The following is an 18,651-nucleotide window of genomic DNA, read 5'->3' as shown; positions in this document are numbered from 1 at the left end:
TCAGAACTTAAGACGCTTTACAGCGCCGTATCATGGGGGCTGCCATCTTTGGTCACGTGAGCACGCCGCCATTGCACGCCTCCTGACTGCTCCGAGCGCGCCTCGTCGCGACGGCTGCCGCGTCTGATGGTTCGGTTCCAACAGGCTGTGTTTCGGCTGATACGGTTGTAAAATAGTGGGAAGGAGACAGTATGGTTTGGCCAAAGATTCGAAGGACACGTGAGAACTCTAATTTGATCTCTTGTGGCCTTGAAAACGGTGTCCGGTTTCATAGCCAGCCGATGGATGGATTTCCTGATACTTGTCTTTGCGTCCGCAGAAGGCTTTGCTGAATGTTTTTTTTATTGTTATTATCTTAAACGGCAAGGTTTAATGCTTCTGCGGCAGCGCAGGTCGTTGTAGTATTCTGTACATGCACGCAGACACCGCTCTAAAACGCTCGCATGCACATCGTACGCATTTGTTTGCAACCTGTTAACGGTGCTTAGGAAACCGAAAATATTTTCTATTGGTTTGTTAAGCACACAAAGGTGACAAAAATAAATAGACACACAAATGTTAACTACCATGTATAGCAGTACCATTCACCAAGCAGCCTTCACAATCTGGCGCGCAATCGTTTCGAAGGATTCCGCGATATAATTGTTATAACGCGCACAGCAACGCATTCACACTACACGAAGTTCATAATTATGTCAGTCTCACATATGAAATTGCGGTACGCTCCACTCTCGATATGCGGACATGAAAATGCTCGAGGTCTCGTTGGTGGTAAGTAATCAGCTTCTCTCTGAGCGCTGGCCTGCGGGGTAACTTTTAGTGGCTGTCTCGCATGGACCGCGAGGAAGTGGCAATCATCCGGCCCAGCAGCCGTAACGCAAATGCTGTATTCCGAATCTGGTCCACGAAAAGCGCTCTACTTGGAGCGAAGTTCAAGAGTAGCACCAAGACGGCATACAATACACGGACGGTAAGCGTTGTCCGTTCGTACGGCTGTGCAGCGCACGATCTACAGTAGCGGCATGTAGGAGCATAAGTCGTCCTTCTTTTCCGTACCTGATCTGGCCTCCGGCGCTGCTGTTACTACAATTGCCGAACACCTTAACTTACGAGCAATGCGGCCTCACTACACACGTAGGCGCAACTGCACAGCAACTGAAAGCACGAAGTGGCGGTTTCGGTGGCGGAACACTTTGATCATGAAGCAATGTTGCGCACTTACCCTCGCAGATTTTCCAAGATCGTAACCTTTCTTTCTATATTGGCCATCTAGCACTGGCGGACGTGTTTGTTGCGTTCGCCCGTTCGGAAATGATGCATGGCAAACGGGCGCGAACAGGGGCAGTACTTCCTTGTGCAGTTCGGTTCCGTGAGGCTCGCAAACGATCGCATCCTGCGCCTTTAACTCTCTGTCGCAATTCTTGCAATCCACAATAAAGCACGTATTTCCTCTGCCTTTCCCCATCTTCGCAGAAAGAACACTTCGGCAGCCACCCGCGATATTTCCATTACTGCATCGAGGCGTACACTCCGGCGACTTACGAGGTCCGTAATGGCGCCGTGTTCCGAGCGCGTCTGTGGCGCCATCTGGTCTCAAACGGAAGAACTGCGCGCTGTAAACGGTCTATAAAACTTGCTTCGCACGAAACAGAACAGCCAAGCAGACGACGCTAGCGACTGCGGCATGATCGACGCGCATGCTAGTGCACTCTCCCGGTTTCCGCTCTTCTTCGCCTTGGCGCCGGGCAGTCGACCCTCGAGCGTTCATGTTAAAATATTGGAAGGGTGTGCATGTGCAACAAGCCCAGAAAAAAAAAGTATTTTAGGTTATGGGGTGTTTAAAGTCCCAAAGCGACTCAGGGTATAAGGGACGCCGTAGTGAAGGTCTCCGGAAATTTTTACCGCCTGGGGATTTTAACGTACACCCACATCGTTCAGTACACGGGCCTCTAGCATTTCGCTTCCATCAAAATTCGACTGCCGCAAAGAAAAGTGTCCTGGCACTTCGGTGTTTCGCTATAGTGGCCTTCTCAAGGACTTCCGACAAGGCCTCTGCACAAAATCTAGGAACAAGGTTATATATGGACTAAAGCTGAAGGACAGTTCCAGTGCTTTTTTTGCAACACTTATTTATAATGTAGATTAAAACGCGTTTCAAACTGTTTGCACATTTTACTGCTATAGAAGGTTTAGAGCGGCGTGTCATGGGGGCTGCCTGCTGTGGTCGAAGGAAACTGCCGCCATTTCTCGCCTCCTGACAACCTCGCCGCCTGCCTCGCCGCGATGTCTGTTGCGTTTGGTAGATCGGTTCCCAAAGCCAGTATTTCGGCTGATACGGTTCGTAAAGAGGCGGGAACACGACACTAAGGTTTTGCGAAAGCTGCAAAGAACATGTGCGAACCCTAATTTGATCACCTGAGGCATAAGAACGTGAACAGGCTTCATGTCGCGGAGAGCAGCTCGAACCATGGATTGGGTCCCCTGAAAGCTTGTCTTCTCTTCCGCTGAAGGTTAACATTCATGGCGGCAGCCTTGACCAGCTGGCGTGCAATTGTATCGTAGTATTTCCGGATAAAAATCTAACGCGAGCATGGCAACGCGTTTATGGTACAATAAGTTCTCAATTACGTCAGCCTCTCACAAAATTGTGGCACGCTCCGTGCGCGATGTCTCGGTCGTAAGTAATGAGTTTCACTGTGAGCTCTGACCTGCGAGGTCACTGTTAGTGACTGTCTCGAATGGACTGCGAGGAAGGGACAACCAGCCGGCACAGCACCCATAACGCACATGCTCTATTCCGAATATGGTCCACGCAAACGGCGCTTCCCGGAGCGAAGTTCAAAAGGAGCCCGCGGACAGGTTGCAATACGCAGAATGACGGTAAGCGTTGTGCGCTCCTACGGCTGTGCACTGCATCATCTACAGTAACCATATGCAGGAGCGCATGTCGTTCTTTCCCGTTCCCGATTCGGCCTCTGGCGCTTCTGCTACTAATAGGCATACTCCTTAACTTACGAGCAATGCGGTCTCGCTACACACGCAGGCGCAACCGCCAGCAACTGACATCACGACGCCACAGTTTCGACCGCGGAACACCTTTTTCATGCGGATATGCTGTGCACTTACCGTCGAGACTTAGAGATCGAAGCCTTTCTTTCTACATTAGCTATCTAGTGTTGGCGGGCGTGTTTGTTGTGTTCGCTCGTTCAGAAAGCTGCATGGCGAACGAGCGCGAAAATGGGCAGAGCGTCCTTGTGCAGTTCGGGGCTGTGAAGCTCGCGAACGGTCTCATACGACACCTTTAACCCATTGTTACAATTGCAATCCACAACACAGCAAGTTCTTCCTCTGCCTTTCCACGTCTTCGTAGAAACAACACGTTCGGCAGCCACCTGCGATACTTCTATTACGGCGTCGCTGCGTTCACGCCAGCGACTTAAAACGTTTGCAGTATGCTGACTGACAGTAAGCTTTGTCCGCTCGTACGGCTGTCCAGTGCATAATCTGCAGTGACGATATGCAGCAGCGCAGAGTTCCGAGGGCGTTTGTGGCGCCATCTGGTCCCAAACGAGAGAACTGCACGCTGTAAACGGTCTATAATTTTTCTTGTTTTGTTTTTAATTTGTGTATATGAGATGACTGGTGGCAGCACCTTTATGAAGACGACGGTTTTATTCTTTTATTTTTGATGTTAGACTGTTCGTGCTCCCCGAATATGCTCATGCAAATGGTGTAGATTGTCCTGTAAACATAAAAAAGGATACGAAAGACTATACGCATAAAAGTAATAAACACGAAAGATTTTGCTACTGGCGTCCGTCCCATTGCACCTGCTGTGTGCAGTGTCACCCGGCGAAGAACGCAGAAAGAGCAACCAGTTTAAATCTTACATTGTCAAAATTTAAGGTGCAGCAAGACGGCATCGTCAGGTCTCTTTTTGATGAGAATTGCTGGTCACTGGCCAAAGTCAAAAGATGAAAAGACGTTTAGGGAGCGCACTACAGCTCCCTTGTTCACAGATGAAAAGACATTTCGGGATCACTACGGCTCCCTTGTTCACTGTTGTGTTGTTCACTGTTGTTCACGTCTTTTCATCTTTTGACTTTGGCCAGTGACCAGCTATCCTCATCACCATGATTTCTGACCAGACGGTATGCCGTCAAATCCTTGACTACATGTGTCTTTTTCTTACGAGGCTAAATAAAAATGAATATGCACAAAATAGTTACATACCGATACCACAGAAAAAGAAACATGTGCGTGCCGGTACTAGCCGTCCCTACCTGTAGAGGAACCAATGACAGCAACTCTCTTTAACCTTAAACAGACTATAAAATCAAGGTGTAAAGAGCTAGCATCCTCCGATTATAAACAGCCCTACAGCGTCCACTGGACTGTCTTTGTTTCGAGCCGTCCACTAGGTTATCAATCCTCTCTTGGAATGATTCCTTTCTTCACAATTCACGAATATGCACAGCCGGAAGCGCACGTCCACGATTATTGCGTAATGAGCCGAGAGTTCACGTAATTAACTTAACGCTATTAGTCCCGATTGATGGATGGTGCCTATCCCTACCTAGGCACCCACATGGCTCGGTCGTCTCAACACCAAATTGTCCGACCATGTTTAGAAAGGAAGCTTGCCTGCATCGATGTCTTCGCTGCCTGGTTAGTGCGCAAATGGAACGCGTATCAAGATTGTGGCTGCCCAGCTAGACAGCTATTCGTTTAATTAGATGTCTATTTCGGAGTAGCGGAACACATCCTCAGTTTGTTGTGTCAGTTCGTTTAAGGTGTGGAGGCATCTTAATGGGGACAATATTGGTGTCATTCCCTTTGTAACTGGAGATAGAAGGTTAGACCTGGATCTGCTATAAAAAAAAGAAAAGCGAAAACTTCAATCCCATGCCCGGTTAACGATAGCACAAGCAACCCGGTGTCGTGTTTTTTGCGGCGTCGTCAGCGGCCAGACCACTATATTATAAGTGGATGAAGACCGAGACATCCAGATCACTGGGCCAGAGACTGGCTTTTTAAAAGGCGTTTTTTCTTGCCTTTGGCAGTTGCGTAGTAGTCTGAAGCACTGGCTAGCGGAACGGATCTCCTCTTATCGGCGTGGGTTCAAATTGCGCTTCCGGCTATATCATCATCATCATCATCATCATAATCAGCCTTACTGCATCCACTGCAGGGCAAAGGACTCTCCCATGTCTCTCCAATTAACCCTATCCTTTGCCAGCTGCATCCACCCTTTGCCTGCAAACTTCTTAATCTCATCCGCCCACCTAACCTTCTGCCGCCCCCTGCTACGCTTACTTTCTCTTGGAATCCACTCCGTTACCCTTAAGGGCCAGCGGTTATCCTGCCTTCGCATTACATGCCCTGCCCAAGCCCATTTCTTTCTCTTGATTTCGACTAGGATGTCATTAACCCGTGTTTGATCCCTCACCCACTCTGCCCGCTTCCGATCTCTTAACGTTACACCTATCATTTTTCTTTCCATGGCTCGCTGCGTTGTCCTTAACTTAAGCTGAACTCTTTTCGTTAGCCTCCACGTTTCTGCCCCGTAGGTGAGTACCGTTAAGATTATGCTGTTGTACACTTTCCTCTTGAGGGAAATTGGTAAACTGCCACTCATGATCTGAGAGAATTTGCCACATGCGCTCCACCCCATTCTTATCCTTCTAGTTATCTCCCTCTCATGATCTGGATCAGCTGTCACTACCTGCTCCGAGTAGACGTATTCCGTCACAATTTCTAGGCTCTCGCTGCCAATTGTGAACTGTTGTTCCCTTGCTAGGCTGTTGAACATTACCTTGGTTTTCTGCATGTTAATTTTTAGACCCATCGATCTGCTCTGCCTGTCTAACTCATTGATCATGATTTGCAGTTCACCTCCTGAGTGACTCAGCAAGGCAATGTCATCAGCAAATCGCAGATTATTTAGGTATTCTCCATTTATTCTTATTCCCAGCTGTTCCCAATTCAGGCCTCGAAATATCTCCTGTAAACATGCGGTGAACAGCATTGGCGAGATCGTGTCTCCTTGCCTGACGCCCTTCCTTATTGGAATTTTATTGCTGACTTTATGGAGGACTATAGTAGCTGTGCAGTTGCTATATATATCTTCCAGTATTTTGACATAAGGCTCTTCAACCCTTATTACACAATGCCTCTATGACTGCTGAGGTTTCCACTGAATCGAATGCTTTCTCGTAATCAATGAAAGATATTTATAGAGGTTGGTTATACTCTGCGCATTTCTCTATCACCTGATTGATAGTGTGAATATGATCTATTGTGGAATATCCTTTACGAAAGCCTGCCTGATAATTTCGTTGATTGAAGTCTAACGTTGCCCTGACTCTATTGGCGATTACCTTAGTAAATACTTTGTAGGCAACGGATAGTAAGCTGATCGGCCTGTAATTTTTCAAGTCCTTGGCGTCTCCCTTCTTATGAATTAAGATAATGTTTGCATTCTTCCAAGCTTCTGGTACAGTGGAGGTCATAAGGCATCGCGTATACAGGGTGGCTAGTTTTTCTAGCACGATGTCCCCTCCATCCTTCAACAGATCTGCTGTTACCTGATCCTCACCAGCTGCTTTTCCCCTTTTCATTGCTTCTAAGGCTTTCTTTACTTCATCTTTCGTTACTGGCGGGATGACGCATTGCTGTGCACTGCTGTCTTTCTCATTAGCGCTCTGATTACATTGGCTACTGTACAGGTCTGTGTAGAACTCTTCGGCTACGTTAACTATCTTATCCATATTGCTAATGACATTGCCCTGCTTGTCTCTTAATGCATACATCTGGTTTTTACCTATGCCTAGTTTCCCCTTCACTGTTTTTAGGCTAACTCCGTTCTTTATAGCATGCTCGATTCTCTCCATATTAAACTTCCTTATGTCGGCTACCTTGCGCTTATTTATCAACTTTGATAGCTCCGTTAGTTCTATTCTACCGGTAGGGTTAGATGCCCTCATGTTTTGGCGCTTCTTAATCAGATCTTTCGTCACCTGAGATAGATTCCCGGTATCTTTTCGAACTGTCCTACCGCCTACTTCTACTGCGCACTCCGTATTTATTGATGTCAGATTATCGTACATTGAATGAACATCAAGATCATCTTCCTCAGTTAAAGCCGAATATCTGTTTTGCAGCGCTATCCTAAACTCCTGTGCTTTCCCTCTTACGGCTAACTCGTTAATGGTCTTCTTCTTCACTAGCTTCTTCCGTTCCCTCTTCAAGTCTAAGCTAATTCTAGAGCTTACCATTCTGTGGTCGCTACAACGCACCTTTCCGAGGGCGGCCACATCCTGAATGATGCCATGTTTAGCGCATAGTATGAAGTAGATTTCATTTTTAATCTAACCATTGGGGCTTTTCCAGGTCCACTTCCTGTTTTCTCGTTTGCGGAAGAAGGTATTCATGATCCGTAAATTATTTCTATCCGCGAATTCGACTAATAACTCTCCCCTGCTATTTCTAGAGCCTATCCCATAGTCACCTACCGCGTGGTCGTCAGCCAGCTTCTTGCCCACCTTCGCATTGAAGTCGCCCATCAGTACAGTGTACTGCGATTTTACTTTATTCATTGCCGATTCTACGTCCTCATAGAAACTTTCAACGGTCTGGTCATCATGGCTGGATGTGGGTGCGTAGGCCTGCACCACTTTCAGCTTGTACCTCCTATTCAGCCTATAATTACTATAGCTGCTACCCTCTCGTTAATACTGTAGAACTCCTCTACGTTGCCAGCTATATCCTTATTAATGAGGAATCCCACACCTAGTTCTCGTCTATCCTCTAACCCGCGATAGCACAGTATGTGTCCGTCCTTTAGTACTGTATACGCCTCACCTGTCCTCCTTACTTCGCTAAGCCCTATCACATCCCATTTAATTCCCGCTAGTTCCTCAAACAGCACTGCTAGGCTAGCCTCACTAGCTAAAGTTCTAGCGTTAAACGTTGCCAGGTTCAGATTCCAATGGCTTCTATGATCAAACCAATTAATCCTCCGGCTATATAATTTTTGTTTATTATTTCGCGGTGTGCAACAAGAGTTAACGCAGAACGGCTCAACGGGTTCCTTGTGCTATCGCATAAAACAACGAGTTTCAGCAGGCACTTTGGTCACGTGTGTTCACGCTGGAGCATCTCGGGGACGCTAGCAGAGCTGCAAGTATCTTTTAGCCTGCTCCACCTCTTCGCACTAAGTCTGCATGTTTGTGCTTGCGAAGCCGACAGCGTTCGCGGGGCTACCCGCAGTGGTGTCATGGGCTGGCTGAAGTGCAAATAGCATCCGCATGAGCGCTCGTCCCGCAGCTCATAGTTGGATGCTAGGGCAAGCAGCTTTGTGCCGCGTGTAATCACCGCGTAGCTCTGGTTTGAGATTCCTGACTGAATAATTAATAAAAAATAATCGATTACTATTGTGTTATTTCCTTCCAACCTTTATTGCCATCACATCAATTTTTCAGAATACAATGCACTATTGCGGCTTGCTTGATATTTTGTTACACGTTATTAATTTTCTATGGAAATTGATTTTGAAAAGCTGTACTCAACCCTCTCAATGCATGCGATGGAGAGAAGGACAGTATTAAAACGTTTCAACACCTTACGCAACAGGTTGTATATTTGAGCAGTCCTTCGATGCTATAGTGTCAACGTCCTCTGCGAAGCGCCGCGCTTTTTTGTTTATCCGCGTTTTTTGTGGAAGCGTCCGGGTTTGCTGTAGTGGAGGCAAGCTGTGGCGCTATCAGACAGGACGGAGGTTTATACAGAGCGACCACATGACATTTCTCGAGACGAGGACTGCCGTAGAATGCGGCGAAGATGCGGTGATTGTGTTGTGGTGCGGGCATGAACACGCAAGATGATTCTCCGAAGATGGTCGGGTGTCGATGTGCCAGGCAGGAATTATCTCTGTTAGCACCTGTGTTTAAGTCAGGTTTAGTCTCTTCAACTTGTACCGGGCGTTACAGCTTGGTTTTTGGAAACAAGTAACTGAGCACTATTAATAATTAGGGATAAAAGTAATTGAACTACGCGACACGCTACCGTTTGAAAAAGTATTCGATTAATTAAAAATTTAAAATAAAATGTAATTGACTAGCAGTGATCACTTACCCGCAACACGTTACGTACAACTATGCTCATGAGTGACGAATAGAGTGTGTGTTGAGCTTTTTGGAGAGCGGACCACTCAGCTGTTGTCGCTGTTGTGCGCTCCATAGGGTCTCTGTGAACTGAACGGGGCTTTTCCCCTAAAAAGGGAGACTTCCGAGAACTGCTGTTAGCCACCCTCCCATTTATTCTTTTCTTTCCCGTGTTGCATATCTAGAGGGCTACTTCCATAAAGCACTCACATACTGATCGTTTCTTCGACGCGAGAATGCAAGCAGGAAATGAACGAACTGCCTAATCACAAAAGAATTTCCATACAGAGTGAAAATCAAAGCTACAAAGAGAAAAAACATATCCGCACCGCCACCCCGCTATGGTGGGCCGTTGTGGTGGGTTTTATTCAAGGCATTAGGGTTTAAGGACAGTGAAAGTAAACTAGATTTTAAGCGTGTAGAAGTGACCAGGCGAAGGTTATCTGATTGGTGGCTAAAATCAAGACAAGAGTAAAATTTCACTAGTCATGGCTAGGTGGCTTGAACCACCGCCCGACCTAAATTGTTAAGCCTCTTCCGTCCGTCCGTCCGTCCGTCCGTCCATCCATCCATCCATCCATCCATCCATCCATCCATCCATCCATCCATCCATCCATCCATCCATCCATCCATCCATGCATCCATGCATCCATGCATCCATGCATGCATCCATGCATGCATGCACGCTTGAAGCATAGTGAACTAGGTATAGTGAACTTGAGGTCAACATAGCATACGAACTCTTGCTCTGCAAGCGCGGGCTCTTCGCGTGTAGCACTGCTGTTTGTAAAACGCGAACATCGGAGATTCGGCCGCTAGTCGCCGGGCGCGATAGCCGTATACGTAACTATGTCATAAACGAACGTCACTGCGATTGGGCAGATGCGCTTGCTAGCGCTGTTGGGGCCGGTCGAGAAAACAGGCAAAGCGGCGAAAGTTGGTTGCAGGTCTGGTTCTCTTCGATTCTGGGATCGAAGCTCGGATAGTGGTCGAAGACAGCAGCGCTTAAGTGGCTGTTCCACTGCCGCCATCTTGCGAGTAGTTGAGATTCTGCCACCAGGCTACGACACCGATCCATGACTGATAAAGTGTCTTCCCGCCTTGCCCCCGAGTGACAAAAGGCTTGTTTTGGTTGAGATGTTGAGTTATGGGTCCGGTCCTTTCTTGACCCCTGCTGCGTGCACGCTTTTCTTATGTTGCTGCGCCTGCCTTCGCAGGGTTACAAACGAACCATGGCAAACTTGGCAGCTTGTGCCCGTCGTGTGTAGGGCAGGAGTTGGCTGGGGTGACTTGGCATGCTTCTTTCTCTGCCTCCCCCTTGCTCGGTTTGGCACAACCGCACACGGTAGCTGAACTACGGCTTGCTAGTTTGCCTAATGCGCGTGACACAAATAAAGGACGTTGATCACCGACTACATATAGTCGGGTACAACTCAAGAACGAAGCAGCATCTTCCCCTCAAAAGCGGTCCTCCAGCCCAGCGCGTCGACCGAACAGCTGTCTGCCTTTATGCAGTCAAGGCTAAGCTATAGAGGGAAGAAGGCCCTTTTGTCCTTGTCGCGAGTGGGGCAACCTTTATTCAGGCTATGGTTGTGGAAGGGTGAAGGGAAAGGGTTAGAGAGCCGGGTCATATAGGGTACCGTCTTTGTCCAAACGGCATCAGAGGTCGGCTGATCTTTGTTCGGGATAAGGATGGGCGGCACGGGAAAAAAGTACCGTTTCCTTTTCCCGCATATAGGCACAGAAAGCTGCACGGCCGACGTTACTGTCTGGAGGGACTCCTATGAGGGTATGTGCCACTCGTTCTTGAGTTTTACATATAATAGTGTGGGCAAAGAAAAGAAAAGAAAAAGTGCTGCCCAGTCCGGCACCACCTAAGGCACAACGTCGATACAGTGGAAACTTGGGAGAGTTAGTGATATATAGTCGACAAAATTTCACAGCGCAAATTAATAAGTAAGCGAAAAGGGAAAGCGGACGCCAAAATTAAAAAGCTTTGATATCGTGCAAATTATTTTTGTTTTGTTTATGTCGCATGTATGTATTTCTGGCGTTTTTTTTGTTTCAATTAACCTTATAGTTGAAGTCGGTGCCTTTCTTGTGTCCTTCCTTTTGCCCTCATCTTTTGTGCGTGCAAACACTTCGCCACTGTTGATGCACAGTATTAGTAGTAGTCCGAACACTCCTGGTCTAGAGTGCAACCTGCCAGCTCTAGTGTTCAAAAAATTATTTTTTATCAACTGATACTATATCTTTGATAATACAACTATAACAAAGACAGCTTGACAACTTCAGTCAACGCTCGAAGGATGCCTGCCCAACAGAAACTAGTGTTGGTAAAGAACAAGGTATAGAGAAGTGTGCAATTGCCAATATCTGTTTACCATTGAGATGAATCGCCATTGCGCAAGAGACGTGAAATTGCTGCCGAGATGGTTAGCATCGTAGGGTGTCGGAATGTGTTCACCTCAGAAAAAAAAAAGATATTCGTCGTACATGCGGCGGCATTTTGTAACCAGTTCCGATCAACCTAGAGAGAATTGCCAAGGTTCACAATAATGCAGTATAGATGCATATCATTCACGAGGCGGAGTCAGACTAAACATTGTACGAAGGGGGGGGGGGGCGATGTGCAGGAACGTTGCCGAAAAGGGGGTCGACTACAAAGGGATAGTTCTGTAGGCTCATAGGGCGTCCCCCTCCCCTCTCTCGCTTGGACCCTCAACTGCGTGCTCTTATTTATGTTAGACGTACGTCTTTCTCGCATGCAGTTTACATCATTAGGTTGCTTATTGCTTCTAGAAATTTCCATCGCGTGCTGAAATGTATATCTTACTCGCCTTGCGTCGATTGACCCCGATTTGGGTTTGATCAAAGATGGGAACAGTACGCGCGTGTGTGTGGGCATTCGCGCGTGCGTACCTGGAAATTGAAGGAACATCTGTAAATTTCACACCGCCTGTTGTCAGGCAACTATAACACGCTTCTAATCATTTTGCGATATTTTTTTTCCTGGCGTTATTTTATTCGACACTGAAACGTGCTGTCAAGAGTGGCAGAAGTAATATGTACAAACTATTTGTGTAGTTTGTACATATTACTTCTCCCCCTATCCTCTCTTCCTGTCCCCTCACCTCTTTCATTTCATTTCTCCCTTCTGCCTGGTATCCTTTATTTCCGCTGCCCCAGCTCAGGTGCTTCAGTATCGATGGCAGATGCCGGGGCTAGCAAAATTCTTTTCCTTCCTTTTTACTGATATTTTAATAAACAACCACTACCACCACCACCACCAGCCTGAGTGCAAAGTGATGGAAATAATTGTGTTTAACAATGATTTTATTTTGTGCTATACATTATACTGATCCTTGGGTATATTTTCCCTGACATTACGTGTGGCCTACATAGCATGGGCTAATAATGCCATTTTACCAAGCACGGGATTAGAAGAACTACTTACAATGCATGCTTGTGTTCATTACTTCTGTAACTCGTTTGCCTAGGCACTAAGGAATGCATTCCTGCAGTTTGCCTAAAGCACATGATTTACAGGACTCAGGTTCTCATCTTACATGTTTTAATTGTGTGTGCATCTAGAAGTTTCCAGTGTTCAGTCTTTCTAGCTGCAGAGTCCGTAGAAGTTGAGATCGGATCAAGAGCATGAATGAAAATGCCGCTGTCAATAGCGCTCTGTTGCGCGCACACACGGTCATGTGGTGTAGAATCGTCGGTAATGTTCTTGATGCAAGGATATTTTTATTTAAATTCCTCAGAAGACGGTATGACCCAGATTTCAACACTACGGTATATGATACGGCATGGCAGCAGTATTGAGAAAGGAGAATAGGGTGTAAAAATAAGTGGGCTCGTTTCGCCTTCGACTCTGGAGTACACGCACAAAATTTGTTCGCAAGAAAAAAAAATAAATCTTTTGCGGCGCTACGCCGATGACTGATCTGAGCATTGAAAAACCGCGGCTAAGCTTAAATAAAAAAAATCAGTGCAATCGCATGCGTAAGTCCCCTGAAAACGCGCAGGGAATTCGTTTCGCGGAACGAAACGCGCGCGTCTACCGCAGACGCCGTGGCTGGCATGGCACACCGGTAGGGAGCCTACATGTCGCGCCCCCTCCCGGCTTAGGGTGGTGACTTCCTTTGACACAGCACATGCCGCCTCCCGCTAAGACCCATGTTGCCAGCGCGTGTGTTGTCATGGTTACGGGAAGACGCCGCGCCATCTTGTTCCCCGCCGTGCATAGGCGCGCATTAGCTGCTGCAGCAGTTGCGTCTTCATCGCCGTTCATCGTTGAGTGGGACAGTCATATGTTGTCGGTTGTTGCACTAAGTGCGCCAGGAAGCTTACGCAGCAGCAATGCCCGGGTGTTGCGTTCCGCAGTGCTCGAACCACTGCAGGAAGGGCACACGGATGTTTCGTTTCCCGGCTGACTCCAACCGAAGAAAACGTTGGCTGGCACAAGTAAAGCGAGACTGCTGGGAACCCACTGCTGCTTCTCGCATATGTTCTGTGAGTACCGTACCTTTTTCTCTTTTGTTACCTGCTCGCTTGTTATGTTTGGTGTACTGTGCTTCACGTTTACGATAATTAAACCACGGCCGCCTCGAACGGCGTGCGCGGCGTGGGTTTGATAACAGGCTACGCATTGCGGGCGTGGGTGCAATCTTCTCGTTAGTTTTTAGATGCGCTGGCGGCGTGTCTCGAGCACCAAGGGCGAGAAGCAACGGTTCGCATTCGCCCTCGCTGACTGTAATTCTCACGCGAGTGCACTCACGATATATTGGCGCCCGCTTCCTTGTTTGCGCTGTAATACATGCGCCAAGACTCATGTCAGAGAACATGACTGAGGTAGTGAAAATAAATTTCTACATCTCTCTGACATTGTACGCGTTCGCTGTTTCGTGAGCGCTGTGGTCGGAGGAACTTATTTTCAGTCAGGTCTGGTTATCTAGGCACCGTTCTGCTGTACGACGCTATTCGGTAGAAAAAGATTGGAAACCCAAGATCAGACTAAAAGAACACATTTTGTATATGCCCGGTTACTGGCATGCATATGAAGCCTTTAGGAAGCCCTTATCCAGTTTTTTTAGCTTGGCACTATAGCCTGGTAAAAGACAGCATGTGAAAACATTACAGCAGGTAGAAACAGCTCTGTAGTTGTAACGTTAGTCATGTTCTGGTTTGCAGCATTTGTCGCAGTTATGTGCAGGTATGAATATACTTCTTGATGCTTATGAAGTACTTGCTGCCATTCATTTCAGGCACATTTTGAAGAAACAAGTTTCGAGCAAAACAGACAGGATGGCTTAAAGAAGCTAAGGCCAGATGCGGTTCCCACACTTTTTACTTATCGAGGTAAGCTTCTAATTTTGATCCATCTCTTAAATACAACTCTGCCTCATTCATATGAAATGTTTGCAAAGAAATTTGTCTACACGTATACGGTAGTGCTGTGGTTGCTTTGTGCAAGCTCAAAAATGTGCGCTCATCTGCTTTTAGAAGGCTGCAAAGAAAGGTTCATCACCATCAGCATTTCAAGGTCCATAGCAGGACGAAGCCTATCCTACTGACTTCCCTTTAACCGGTTCCTGTGCCATCTGTGGCCACATTATCCACACAAACTTCTTGGTCTATTGATATGGCTTTTATATCCAAGCATTCCTACAGCGCATGTTTGCATCAGCATCTAGATCCCTAGCTAGAAATTTGTTGGGATCCATGCAATTCATTTCTTGTAAAACTAAATCGCGGGCATAAAAAAAATATGTATATTGCACGTTATTGTAGGATCATGCATTCGAACAGCACCTTCAAACATAAAATCACCTTAAGCCGTGTTTTAACGGCTTCTGCATTACCTCTGGCTCATTTTTCACTGTAGATTGAAAAAAAAATGAATGAATGACAATTGAAATCTTCCGTGTAAGCCATAAAGGTATAAAGTATGGCACTAAACAAAACTTTTGCCACCTAACTCTCTGCCTACCCCTACTATATTTGCTTTTCTTGAACACCCACTGCTTCCCTAAGGGACTACTGTTTATCTTCTCTACACATTGAATGCACTCATATATATGATACTAAGATCCAAAACGTAACACACAGATATAGCCTTGTATTCAAAGAGCACAAGGCCACCTATAGTGTGTTTATACTTTGTATAGCATCGTTTTTTCTTTATAATTCACCCGACGCCTGCGAGAAAGGGGGCGTCTAGAATCAAACAAATATCCTAAAGCAGACTGCATACTGTGCTGTCTCATTTGTTCTATGTCACCTGGCACAGAAGCTAAAATGGCAAAATTCAGGACGATTAGTAATTCTAGTTGCATCAATGGTACCTCAGCTGCTAACACAACCTGCTGTTGAGCACAATTTTGCACGACTGAATCATTGCCAGTTGTAGCATGCTTTCCGACGCTGTTAAATATGCACTGGCGGTAAGAAATCTAAAGCCCCCCAGTACAGCTTTGGGATCTTAAAACCCAACTGATATTACTACTCCTGAAGTTTATTTGGAAGTTTTATGCAGGTACTAGGTTGCTCTTCTGTAAATGCAGAATTTCTGCAGTTCTTGAGTGTAGTGCTACCCTATTGACTGAATTTTTTATTTCAGCCATCCCGAAACACCGGAAGCCTCCGAAGAAGCGGTCTTGCTTTCGTCCGGCCACGCCAACGCAAAGCCCAGTACTTGACCCCACCGGAAATGAACCATGTGGTAGTGCTGCTCTAGAGCCTGTCTTCGCATCAACAGCCGAACAAACACAAGACTCGGCTGTGAGTGACAGCATGAGTTCCCAGGACACTGTCAGTCCACTACAATGTGCTCAGGTACCAGGGTATGATCTACCTTTAACAACCACCTTGCTGCCGCTCAAAGCTGTCGACACTGTTATCTATGCAGACAGCGTTGCCCATTCCTTTCTGAGAACAGATAAAGCCAGTGGGGAAGATTCCACTGATGCAAGTCGACTTCCTCTGCCCGCAGCTTCACCCATGGAGGCCGAATCCTTAAGCGCTGAAAGGTCACAGCATAGTAATGAGCGATCAAGTAAAGAAATACCTCAAGCTGCATTCACACTTGGTTCAAGTACGGCTTCAACTGACTTGTCTCTTCAAAGACAGAATGCTGAGCTGAGAAAGAGAAATAAGGACTTGGCCCAAAAGTACAGAAACCTACAGAGGCTTCACGAGCAAACAAAGAGAAAACTGCGCAGTCTTGTAAAGAAGTCACAGTCGCCACAACAAAAAATGATAACCTTGGAACAATTACCGTTCCTCAAACACGACCAGAGAAGGGCTTTGACGGTGAAAACTACGAAGGGCCTTAAGTGGTCTGAGAAGACTATTCGAGAGGCCCTTCAAATAAAGCACGCATGTGGAACAGCAGGCTATGAATTATTAAGATCATTATCATATCCACTGCCATGCAATAGGACATTAATATGAAGGCTTCAAAATATTAAATTTTTGCCTGGAGTTCTTCATGAAGTTTTTAATGTCCTGAAATCCAAAGTAGCCACAATGCAAGACATAGAAAAAGACTGTGTGCTCTTCATGGATGAGATGGAAATCTCCCAAGGATTTGACCACGATCGCTCGCTTGATTGCTTTTTTGGGAGCACTACATTGCCGGAGTCCGCTACAGATGTTGCCAACCATGCTCTTGTGTTCATGGTTGGTGGCGTGAACACAAGATGGAAACAGGTTATCGCCTATCACTTCACTGGAAGGTCGATAGATGGCTCTATTTTGAAGGACATTGTGTTCCACTTGATTGAGCTTTGTTTTCAAATCTCGCTTAGAGTGCTTGTTGTCACAAGTGACATGGGAGCTGCCAACCGTGCAGTTTGGCGCCTGCTTGGCTTGTCCAACCACAGAAACTCACAGACTGTCTGCTGTATTCCGCACCCGCACCTCCGTGGCAGGCAACTATTCTTTATGGCTGACCCCGCCCACGTCTTGAAGAACATCCGTGCCCAACTACTCCGAGTGGGAGAATTCACTCTGGGTGAAGAAACTGTTAAGGAACAGTCTTCCTTCTGGCACTGTCAAGGTGGAGCATGTTGAAGCAGTGTTGAAGTACGACTGTCAAAGTGAGCTGAAGATTGCAAATAGGCTGTCGGAAATCCACATCAGCAGTGGACATTTCACTACCATGAAAGTGAACATTGCTGTGCAATTGTTCCGTGAGGCTCCTGCTGCTATCCGATATTTAATCCAACAAAAAATTTTGCCCCCCGAAGCAGAGGCTACAGCGTGGTTTTTTAACCTCGTGAGCAGGTGGTACACCCTTATGTCGGCCAGACATCCGGTTGTTGCTCTGAGCGATATAGATCCTTCAAAGCATAAAGAGGCCACTGCGCTTTTGGAACTGACGTGCAGCACTTTCCGTCAAATGAAAATGGGAGCAACGGCACATTGGAAGCCTTCACAAGCTGGCCTTCTGGCATCGACCACTGTTGCTCTCAGCCTGTCGCAAGACCTCTTGGACAACCAAAGCTACAAGTATGTGCTTCTTGGCCGGCTCGTACAAGATTGTCTCGAAAACATATTCTCTGTGTTGAGACTCAAGAAGCCGGTCCCTAGTGCATACGACGTTAAGTGTGCACTGAAGCTGATTTGTGTTGGACAGTTCATGCACACACCTACAAATTCTAGCTACGAGGTTGATGACAGCTTGCATCTAGCTGACCTCCTTGACCCAACTATCCAGAGACATGAAGGACAAAACCAAGAGCCTGAAGAGCTAGAAAACCTGTTTGTGTGTGCTCTCACAGAAGCAGAATGTGACATTCTTGCTTATCTAGGAGGATTCCTGGTCAAGTCTGTCATGAAGTCCATTGGTAACTGTAGTGACTGCAAAAATGCCCTTGTTGGAGATGCTACAAATCAGTATAGCAATCTTATTAAGCTTAAAGAGTACGTGAAAAATTCTGAGAACCTCATTTATCCAACGCAAGCAGTGATTAATGTCCTTATAGAATGTGAGGAGCAGTTTAAGACTTTTGCAGATATGAAGGAAATCATGGTGCTCAAAACCCCATTTGCTAGCATTCTGAATGCCCTGTGCAAGGCTGTCAAGTTGAACTTAGGTTGCTGTGAAACACATCATGCTCAGGCAGGGAAGGTCCTCCTGACAAAATATGTGAGGACAAGACTGAGGATCCATCTACGACAGCAGCATGCACAGAGGGTGGATGGAATGTCTAGCAAAACATGTGCCGCAACAAACCTGGTCTGAACTCTGAGAAGGATGGTAACATCATATGCTTAGATGCTTGCAGTCAGCTAGTTAATGATTTGGCCTTGCTTTCGTTGTTTTTCTATAGTTTGACACAACTCAAGAAAATAGGGGAGATGTCCTTAAAGAATTCTATCCAGCCAATGGCGCCAACCGATTTTCATGACACCATGTTTAATGCTGGGAAGTTGCATCGCTGGGAGTGGCAGATGAACGGCAGTTAACCGTGGC

This window comes from Amblyomma americanum, chromosome 4, assembly GCF_052857255.1.
Source record: "Amblyomma americanum isolate KBUSLIRL-KWMA chromosome 4, ASM5285725v1, whole genome shotgun sequence".
Classification (NCBI taxonomy): Eukaryota; Metazoa; Arthropoda; class Arachnida; order Ixodida; family Ixodidae; genus Amblyomma; species Amblyomma americanum.
This window is presented reverse-complemented; position numbering follows the sequence as displayed.